The sequence below is a fragment of the Gigantopelta aegis genome, unplaced genomic scaffold (genome assembly GCF_016097555.1).
Source record: "Gigantopelta aegis isolate Gae_Host unplaced genomic scaffold, Gae_host_genome ctg5497_pilon_pilon, whole genome shotgun sequence".
Lineage (NCBI taxonomy): Eukaryota > Metazoa > Mollusca > Gastropoda > Neomphalida > Peltospiridae > Gigantopelta > Gigantopelta aegis.
Window position 1 is genome coordinate 1 of NW_024534446.1, and position 11,919 is coordinate 11,919.

An 11,919-nucleotide genomic window follows, 5' to 3' on the forward strand; every position below is an offset into this window, starting at 1 on the left:
ATTTCCTTTTAAATAAACCTTTCCGTCTAAATCTACAATTAAAATGCCCAACAGTTTTTACTAGTCCCTCATGGTACTAAGGGCCCAATAAAATTCCAAATTGCTCCCTCATTAAATTGTAACAACAAATATTTTTCGGGCTTCCTTTGTTACATAAAATTTTCTAAAACCTTCGCAAATTCGTCCTCCCTTGTGAAATACTTCTATAAAGAGAAAACTCTTCAACTGTGCGTCCACTTGGCTCCTAATCAATTTTATACAAAAAACCAAATAACTTACTTGGATAATCCTTCATACCATTTTTTTATTTCTTCTTCGAATTATATTCTTTTTAAGTCCTGCAAGATCCTGGGGCCAACTTACTACTTTTGTTTGCCCCAAAAGACGTTTACTGTTAAGTAATACGTTTGAAATTATAATGCGGAAAAATCGGGGTTTTTAATCCTTCCATATTACTCACTGCTAACAATAATCCATAACAACCCTAACGTACGCGCCGGAACTTTGTAACTGGTTAAATAAAATTAATAATTACTAATAACATTTTTTGTAGACAGTAGCTATAAACCCCTCTCTCGATTGCTGGTTTTAAGAGACTTTCAAGTTATTGTGTTATGCTGACAAAGATAGCTCTGTTTAAACGTTATAATTAACGAGACTGTTTCCTATATTGTATTCAGATGGTTCTTGTCATAAAAATGGCCAAAAAGGAGCTTGTGGAGGTGTAGGTGTATTTTGGATTGATGCCACACCCAGTTTAAAAAAGTTACATTACCGTTATTTTACTATATTTAGTAACGTTTGTGTATTATGTTACTATTTTTTAGTAACGTCATGAAAAGTTCTTATGAGCACAACAATCAAAGAGCTAGAACTTGTGGTTAGTTTAGGTAAATGGATGGATAATGGATACATTGATGCAGAAATGGACAGAATAGATTTATATTATTTTTTAGTCAGCATGTCCTGCTTTTTAGAGAGTGCATGTCACAAAATTATAAGTCAGTTGAAGTTCGACTGATAGCAGTTTAGAACATAAAGGTCAGTTTGTTAAATAGTAAATATTACCACAATGTATAAACCTATAGCAATGACTAATGGATTCTATAATGGGAGAGCAATCATTGGAGGACACGACAGGGGAACATGTGAAGAACCATCAGATATAAAAGAGATTACACCACCTTGTAGCAAATTACAGTGAATGGGTAAAGTCCCAGTTATTTTCATTTATATTAATATTATATTTTTTAGACACTGTCCGAGGACATCATGGAATATATGGAAATGAAATGGCTGATCGTTTAGCTAAGCTGGTGCTCAGAAATAAGAGGAGAAATATATTTAAACATTATTTATTACTTGGTTATTAATCTTATGAATATTCATTATTAAAATTTGTGTAAAATGGCGACGTCAGGTTCAGGAGTAAGTAAGTTAGGATTGTATATAAGTACTAACACTCCATGGAATAAACTACCTCCGTCTATTAAAGAGGTTATGTCCAGTCGTAATGATCTCATTAAATCAAGATAGTATGATAGGATTAGGACACAATAGCACAATATATGAAAAAGCAGTTGTAGAATATAGTATCAGTAATCAGTTACTTTGGAGACAAAATATTGGTAAGATATAGAGATTTGTAATATTTAATATACTTATATAGTTTCGTCAGATCTACAAGAATGAACGCAAGTATTATGAGGAGATCTTACACCATTGTCAGACAATTTAATGGTATCTATTATGATATTTCATATTCTGTAGTATATAGTATTGTAGCTTTATCCATACCATCTTCAAGACCAGTTTGTTCAAGGATTAAAAGTGACACCATTTGAATATTATCATAGTATTTTGTGAAACAATAATGGGTTGAACAAAAAGCTATTATTCTTTGCCAAACTTCACTGCAGAGACTGTCAGTTAGGATGTCATATTTGTCATTATTGACTTTTATAATAGGTTATCGACTACTGGTATTGGTAGAAATGAATGATATATTGACATTATGAACAGATATCGTTCAAAGGTTAGATAAAATGTGATATCATTTTACTTAACAAATGTGTGAAGTACGCTTTTGTCTCTACTAGCGATTTTGGCGGTCGGCGATCTCCTAGTGAGTTTTTGGCCCTCTGCTCCTCTCCAAGACCATCTTAATCCTACCATGGTGGTTAATAAATGTTGGATATGTACTGAAGAAGAAATATAGAGTTACTAACCTCTTATCTGATGTATTGTTCCATATTTTATATATAGCAGGTGTACACAGGAGGAACATAAAAGTTATGACAGTATTATTAATAATGGAGCTAAACCAGCTGGTTATATTAACAAAACTATCATTAGAAGTAAGCTCTGGTTGCCATGGTGATATAATTGCTATGACATTTTTAGATCTTTTTTACACGACAACTGATCTATTTTGTTATTCCTGTTTATGATTCAGACTATATTGTTGTACCTCCATGTACAAGGGTTTGTAATGAATAGAGTATCAGGAGATTATTTTGAGACATTACTATATAAAGTATTTGTTACAATTAATGAACACACAAAGTCTCAGAATTGGCTAATGTCCTTCAAATTAATCTTCAAGAAGTTCAAGGTATTATGGTTTACCTTTAAACTCTATTAGCAACTGGTATTTGCTAAATACATTAGGAGGATTGTATTACAGTAAATACATTATGCGATATAAAGAGAGTTTCATCGAGCCAGATATAGCTAGATATAGCTGTTTTTCTGTTATAGAATCACCTACATTTTTCATTTATTAGAATGCTATAGCAGTGTTTATAAGACTTGGATTTGCTTATAAAAGTCTGTCCGAGAGATAGCAGTCTATATGATGGTACATGAAAGGAAGAGGAGAGTGCTGAGCGTGTAGACGAAGAGGAACATTTAGTGATGCAATTGAAACAACCTGAACTTGAAATGGAAGATATTTTATCAGAGAATTTCTCTCAAAAAGAAATAGCTAAAACATTAAGTCTTTTAGTCCAGGCAAGTTAATATTTAAACTAATAGATTATATATTTATAGAGCAAGGTGCAACTACTGAAAGTGGCTTTAAAAAAACGTATTGGATTTCTCTTGATTCTACTTTGAACGCCTTTTTTAATGATGGGTAATCTATCACCTGTAAGTTAATATATAGTATGTTATGTCAGTAGTAATTGTGTTATGTAGGGGTTAAAAATCATGCTGTAAACATGTTTGAAGTTGGTAAACTAACGGATGAAGTGTTAGATGATTTTTTGACTGAATTGGATAAAGTTTGGCAATGAACCAGAGGGTGAAGGAGAAGCTCAACGTTATTTTCAGCATGCTGTTATTTTACGTAATACTATACAATTTTTACGTTATAATTCAAAATTAAGTTTAGGTAATGTTATAATAATTATTATTAAATTATTACTTATGATGTAATAGATGACAAAGGACTTGGTATGGACTTGTTACATTGTGAGAGTATGAGCAAACTAGACAGCGGAACATTAAATAGACTATTAGAAAAGAATTATTGGTCAGTTTTATATGATATGTGATATACAAATATATTGTATTACAGTGTGTGTATATCAATGGCTCCTTTAAGTCAGGAAGTACAGTCATTGAGTGTTTGTTATCCACCTCATATTGGTAAGTTACTACTGCGATATATGATGTCATAATGATGTCAAATTTGTAGGTCCTGCTCTGCCAGAAATGAATTCTATTTGGTTTAAATTATGGCTTTATCACAAGTTGCAATGTGGACCTCAAACACTTTTATTGACACGAGGAACTCGTTTGACGAAACTACCAAAACCTTTTTAAAGTGAGATAAACTATTTGTGATATTGCTTTTATTGTGATAATGTAGAGTTATCGTAAGCTCTTGTTAACTTCCTGGGGTCATGATACTGCTATTATTAACACATCTAATGCTCTATTAACTATCAATGAAGCACTGACTCATTCTCCTGTTTTGTTACAAGTAAATTAGTTAGTATTTGAGTTTATTGATTTTGTTTGATGTTAGGCTCAAAGTTGGAGGAGTTCTGGTAAAAATGAAACATGTTCCTTTTCCATTTAAAAGAGACTCTACTACAACAGATGGTAAAAGAATGATATATAAATATAGTGGATTATTATTATTTTAACAGAGGATATTGTTCAAACATCCAGCTCTTAGCAAATTAGAGAGTATTGTTGACATGAGACATAGTTGTGGTTACGTCACCATGTTATATACTGGTCTACCTGTTTGTACCTCTAGTAACAATGTATGTCTATGACAGTATAACAGTATGAGAGACTAGCAACATAATATATTTAGTAGGTCAAAAAGAAGTTGAAAGAAAATCTAGAAATTTCAGAATTCTTGGAAGACTTGCGTGAACTTGGAATAGGTGATCCTGTAGTGGTTGTCACACCTCCAACAATAACGATTAATGAAGAACCTCCTGTTATTAAAGAGCATTTAGAATGGGTCCCATTAGAATTATGTTTTGGAATCCCTTTATTTGATGCTGAAGCTAATCGTGAAGTTTGTGATAAAGTAATGTTTCATATATTATTATTAAATATTGTTTGTTGTAATATTATAGATCATATCATATAACTTGTTTGCTGAGAATAATCTTAAACTTTTAATACAAAGTAATAGACTATTAGTTATGGAAGTAATGGAGTTTATTTCTGCTTATCAAGTTAGTTAATATACTTTATTTATAATTATTATAACACTATAGGACATGATGTATACAGTCATACATCTACTAGAGGTGGATCTGTACCTCTACCTTCCAGAAGTTTAATGTTTATTGATAATAACTTAACTTCATTTATTCATACTATATAATTATTGTAAAGTAATATTTAAAGGAATTCATTTCATGTGATGAAGTAACAATGACATCATAGTTATTACAATTTATTGCGGGTGGTATGCTTTTGTATTGGTTTGTCAAAGTCTCCCGATATCTCTAACTTCTACAAGTCGTAGTTCTATTTTATTAGTTGTTGTTGTTCTCTATTTAGTAGCAGTTCGTTTGGGACCATTTCTTATCTTAGCTGGTTCTTCAGTTGCTCTTCAATCTGGTCTATTGTTACAAGATTCTGAAGAACAATCTTGTTTCTTGTCAGCATTTATAAAGTCAACTACACGACCTCCTAATTTATTTGTTAGGTAATAATTGTATTTAATTGATATAATATTTTATTTCTTTACAGTTCTTCACGAACTTATTCTCCTTTGACTTTAATAATGGGTAACAAGAATAGTACTAAGAAACAAATGGAACCTCCTCCTCCTGTTGTTGATGAAGGTGTAACAACAGATGAAGCATTAGTAGAGGAACAATCAGCTGAAATTGAACAATTACCAGAGTATCCTCTAGACCCAGAAGGAAGGGTTCGGAAAAAGAAAATGTCATTAGATTCAAACATCCATGACATGGAGAAACTCAAAGAATGGATCGTCGTGGTAGTACATCATCATCAGCTCCAGAGACAAAAGGAGCACCAATTGATGAAGTTACAGTGAAATTTAAAGACATTGAAGATAGTCTAGAAACTGGCGATTTAGCATTACTATATAGAGCAGGCCAAACACAACCCAATTTTGGCATATTTGTGAATCATGCAAATTGTGATCCTTATTTTCCACTACTTATGATAAAAGGAAAAACGAAAACCACTGGAATTAACTCAGTTTTAATTCTAATCATCGAGATGTTCGTATTATTACAGCTGTTACCAGAATATTTTATGGAGATTATGACGTGTGTTGCTATTCGAAGGTTACGTATATAAACAGAAAATTGATTGTTTGAAAGCACTAAAAGTAGCAGAGAAAGTTGAAGCAGAGATTAAATACTCATCCAAGAAGTTATGATGATTACAGAGGCAGAGACACCAGAACAACGTAGTTTAATAATGTGTACATTTACATTAGCTCATGTCTATAAAGAGTTTGGAGTGTTGCTAGCAAATCCTACTGATTTACGTCCCGATACATTTCAGGATGCTCTGCCATTTTCTGATCCAATTTATATAAAATTACCTCCTGTTAAACTAGGTCCTCTAGTTACTGGTACTCCACCTTTATTGTCTCTGATAGCGTAAGTTGTTATTATTATATAACAATATGAAAATTATATAATATTACAGGGAAAGTATTCGACCTCCCCCTGATTTCCCACAAAAACATATAGTCAAATTCGTGATGAATTACAAACTGGAGATATTGTTATGTTTTCAGGAGCTACAAGTTCAGGAGCAATTATCAAAATATTTGATGGAGCTTATTTTTTCCCATGTTGGTTTAGTAAGTATAATAGTATATAATATAACAGTTTATGAAATATGGTAGGTGTTACGACCTCGATATTCCAGTTATGTTATGGTTTGGGAATCCAGTACAAATAGAGCTGGACTTGTTGATGTTGATACAGGAACTGTCCGTAGAGGTGTAGAACTTTTGCCACTGAGAAATAAAATTTTCTCTGGCTGGTATGATCGTGTTGCTATTCGTCGATTGACTGACTAACTGATGAGCAACGAGATAGATTTGTATGAGACAATGTTAAAAAGTTAGCTATTCAAGTAATAACATTGTCATTTATATATTCATTAGGTACGTAAGAAGCTTCAAGAAGACCATATGAAAAGAACCAGTTAGATTTGATTATGTCTGCTGTTTGATTTTGATGACAAATACTTGGATTTTCTCAGGAGCCATGAAGAAGATTTGAGTTCCATATTTTGTAGTGAACTTGTTGCCCATGTATATCAAGAACTTGATCTCATTGGTGAGAACAATACTTGTATCTTTATTATATTATTTTCTTGTAGATAAAACCAGGCTCTCCAGTGAGTATACTCCAGACAGTTTTGCTAGTCATCGTCATTTGAAATTAAACTATGGACAGTTAGAACAAGAGGTTTATATTGATGTGAGATTAGATTTTGAAAAGGATGTTTTTCCGACAAAGCAGTATCTCTGCTACAGAAGCTAATAAAATTGTTCAATAATTTAGTGATATTTGTTGTCAGTACTTTATTGCTATAGTTACAAAATAATTAAACAATACTTTTTACATTTATCATGAAATAACAGTTGTAGAGGTTGGCTTGAGGTAGGGATCATATTACCATGGAATACTGTGTTTACAACTGTTGGCAAGTAATACATATATAATATATTACATTATGTATAATGTAATGCGGACTATTACGTAAATTACATCAGACACTGCAAGATATCCTGTTATAATTAGTCAATTAAAGATTAATGCTGAGAATTTCAATACTATGGGTGGAGCTGATGCTTATATTGAATGTGGTATTCATTGGTGGAATTTTATGCAGCAGGAGAGTTCCTTGTCAAAGAAGCTTGTGGAATTTCTCTCTATACAACAGGTAAAGTAATATCTTTTGATATTTATGAAAATTTATTATAGGAGCTCCCCTTGATCTGATGGGACGTGGTGTGCTAGTCTCTTGTACTAAGGAGCTAGCAGATGCCATGCTTCCTTTAATACATCATGTGAATTATCCTAGAGATTAATAATGTATTGTCTTTTTAATTCTGTCATTAAATATATTATTATAATATTACTCTTTGCTTTAATAATACATTTATTTTAAACATATTAAAACATTTGTGGAAAATTACTCTATTAGTGGGAACACCAGTTGACCACAACTTTTAATTAACTTTAATATTAATGACTTTAAGTTCAGGACAATATTTGATGGAGCTATTTTTTTTCACATGTTGATTTGTTAAGTATAATAGTATATAATATAACAATATATGAAATGTGGTAGGTGCTCCATATTATAGTTATGTTATGATTTGGGAATCCAGCTGGACTTCTTGACATTGATACAGGAACTGTTCCTATTTGTGATTAACTGGGCTAACTGATGAGCAATGGGAGATATTATAGATTAGGTACATAAGAACTTTCAAGGAAGACCATATGAAAACAACCAGTTAGATTTGATTATGTTTGCTGTTGATTTTGATGACAAATATTTGGCTTTTCTAAGGAGCTATGAAGAGGATTTGAGTTTCATATTTTGTAGTTAACTTGTTGCCCATGTATGTCAAGAACATAATCTCATTTTTGAGAACAGTACAATTGTAAGAAGTTATTAAAGATCAATAACACACAGAGAAATAACACAACAACATTACATATAACACAATCTTGCATGTTCTTCATTATCCAGGAGTTAAAACATAAGTCTGACTATATGTGACTGGATATGCAAAAAGCGACCACTTGAGTCATTTCTGTCATTTTCACATATCCATACCATTTTTAAAGTATAGATAATACTGAATTGTTTGATACTTTGGATAAATGCATGCGTTGCTAAAGAAACAAGATATAAACGGAAATACAGTGGCTAGTACCAAAAAATTAATCTTGAGAATAGTGGAATTTAATTTTCCACCCCCGCATATCGTACACTAATATATGAGAACATCTACGTGCTAATCTAGAAAGAACTTTGGATTTATAGACGCTTTAAAATGACTGTCAGGTACTATTCTCTTTGTTTTTTGGTTTAATTCAAATTCTCAAAAATATTGAAATCATCCCTTTTTGTGTCCATACCGAGATTTTTTTATTTGACAGAAGTAGTCCCTTTTCCCAAATTAGGTCACATATATTCTACTCTATTAACAACTGTGAGTTCAATCCTTCTTTAATTCTTGCTGCATCAATGTCAGTAGTTCAGTATTATGGTCGAAAATTGTATACGTTCTCGTAACTTACAGTATACTGACTTAGTATACTACAGGTCATAGTTATAATATACTGAATACGTGCACTACGTCAGTATACTACAAATCACGTGATTGTGCAGAATTTGGCGCAATAACTTTTAAAAATAGACATTGCTACAGCAAGAATCGAAGAAGAATTGAAGGTCTGTCATTCTACATTACAATATTGATATGTTTCTAATTCATAAGTGTTCATGGAGTTGAATAAATTGTCAGATTTGTATACTAACTTCTGGATAATAAGGAATATGTAAGACTGTAGTATAATTAATTGTGTGTTTCTCTCACTCTTTATCACAGGCTTATAATGAGTTTATAAAACTCGGTAGCAAAATGTGTGTGGCTATAGGAACAGCCTGATGTCTAAATATATTTGTAAGAATCCATTCTATTTAATTTTGTTCACATTTTTGTCAATGTATATTCTCAGACTGCAGTAAGACTACTGATAAGGAGGTTAGTCAATTATCATATTTACTGTTTATTTGTCTGTAAGAATAGGCTCATGGTTTATTGCAGTATTTTCTTTCATGTCAATGTCTCCTATCACCATAATATGAGGTATACACATATAAATTGTGTATTAATTTGTATATTAATCATAATGTGTTTGAGTGCTACTGATAGTAAGAACAACTTTGGATAAAAACAAGAAAGATTTCTCAAGTAAGCCTTTTGTCAGATCACTATTGTTATATCCCTTCTTTCTTCATAGGATTATATGCTATTCCTATCTCCTGAATAGTAATGAAAAGTTACCAAATATTAATTAGTTATAAACTGCTTTATATGATATTGTAGACACTAGATCACTTCCAGAGTCTTTGGCATTATGGATGCTGCTAGCATATATAACATGGTAACATAATGTAGTAACATACACAATTATAGTTACTGATGATATAATTTTTTATTCTGTAGGCAGTTTATGTTGTGTCTATGTTATGTACTAGTGAAACAATCTGGACAGTTTGTTATTAATGATTACTAAAGGTACATATAGTTTATTCTGTTAGTAAAATCATAACACTGTATAACATAACATTGTACCTTTTATGTTTGAGTCACACATACACACACAAACAGGTTAAAGAATTTATAAAGTGTAAGTTTCTTATTTGTTAGTAAAACTGTTAAGAGTACTTCGTAACTTTTATTTTTGTGATACTGCCAAATGTACAACTGTCAAATGTACCACTCTCAAATGATATACTGTCAATATATTGTAATGTAATGTTAGCCTATATTACATAATTACTTTTTATTCTTCTTTCTTTATGTAGCATCGTTGGAGTCCTGAATCTAGGTGTGGTGGTAGTAAGTTGGAGGTAACAATAATGTATGCTTTATTTTATTTTTTTTATTATATATTATTTCATATTTTTTCTTCTTTTCTTAATTCTTTTTCTACAGATCTTTAGGTTGGGGTTGCTGCTCAAGACACATCTCTCCATCTCAGGGTGTAAGTTAGTGATGTGTATTATGTTGACTTAGTAGTTTATAGCATAATATTATTTCTTATTTCTGTTTCTTTTTATAGCATCGTTGGAGTCCAGGATCTAGGTGTGGTTGTAAGTTGGAGGTAACAATAATGTATGCTTTATTTTATAATTTTTATTATATATTATTTCATATTTTTTCTTCTTTTTTCCACTTTTTTTCTGCAGATTTTTAGGTTGGGGGTTGCTGTCTCAAGACACTCTTCTATCTCCACACTGAGGGTGTAAGTTTACTAGTATTTTACACAAGGTCATAAAATGTAGTTGTTGGTAGTATATCATTTGAGAGTGGTACATTTGACAGTCATAGATTTGGTAGTGTGTATTTGTAATTAAAGTACAATACAATTATACCTTCTAGAGTAAGGAAAAAAGGTGAGTATATAATCCAGGAGAAGGCTGAGGAAGTCACAAGCAACATATTAGTTGTCTTGTTTCCACCCCCAAACATGCCAAGGCTATTCTGGGCAGACCTAGAGCATTAATAAAAATATGAGGTGTGGTCCAAATAAGCCACACCCAATAGTTGGTAGGCGTGTCTACTATAATTACGCGTGGTGCTGACCTAGGGATTAATTGAAATACGAGGTGTGGTCAGAATATGCCACACCCAATTGTTGGTAGGTGTGTCAGCTGTAATATTTGTGTGTATAGTCAGGCTTATATTCTAGGCTGACCTAGGAATAATTGAAATATGAGGTGTGGTCAAAGTAAGCCACAATTAAAATAGTCAGTGGGTGTGGCAGATGATGTCTGATTGGTGGGTTATTGTGGTAGAAGTTAGACTTACACTTCTTGGTGTTGCTTTACTAATGGAGCATGGTTAAAGTGTATTTCTAATTGCCATTGTCTTCTTAGGTTACTAAAGTCCATTCACATTCACCTGGCACTTCATTTTTTCGCTGTAACTTCCTTATTACTCATCAGATTTCAAAATTTCAAAGTCAAGTGGTTTTCTGACAAATCATCCAGTTCTTTTGACATCATGTTTTATATGATCAGACTCACAAGAACAAGATTCGTTGTACTTTCCACAAGCAAAGTATAGAAGATGCCATTGACCATGAGGAATGTGATCTCGTGAATTTCTTTAATCAATGAAATGGCTGCCATTTGAAGAGAGAAACCAGTATAGTCAGAAATTCATTCTAACGATAACAATTTAATCATATAGACATAAGTAAAAGTACTATACTACTGTAGTTAATAAATAAAGAAGTAAATAAAGGATTAAATTTAAAAATTTTTTTCACCAAAAATCTTAAAAATTATAACTTAAATTTTACAAAGCATTTGGATTGACTAAGGGGTTAAAATACGAGTATTTTTGGCGCCAAAAAAGGAAGGAAATAAAGGTTGAATTTAAAAAAATTTTTGGCGCTAAAAATTTTTGATATTATGACTTAAATTTCCCTAAGACTTTGGGGTGACTAAGGGGTTAAAATACGCGTTTTTATGGCGCCAAAAAACGAAAAAAATAAAGGGTTAAATGTAAAAAAATTTTGGTGCCCAAAATCTTTAAATTATTAGTTTTATTTCCTTCGTATTTTTGGTGCCAAAAAAGAAAGAAAATAAAGGGTTAAATTTTAAAAAATCTTCCTGCATAAATAGGATGAGTTT

General features: G+C 31.7%; 1 pseudogene; it reads left to right on the forward strand.

Annotated features, from left to right (window-relative positions):
• The first annotated feature begins 3,129 nt into the window (after positions 1 to 3,129).
• LOC121366385 lies at positions 3,130 to 3,988 on the forward strand (annotated as a pseudogene).
• The last annotated feature ends 7,931 nt before the right edge of the window (positions 3,989 to 11,919 follow it).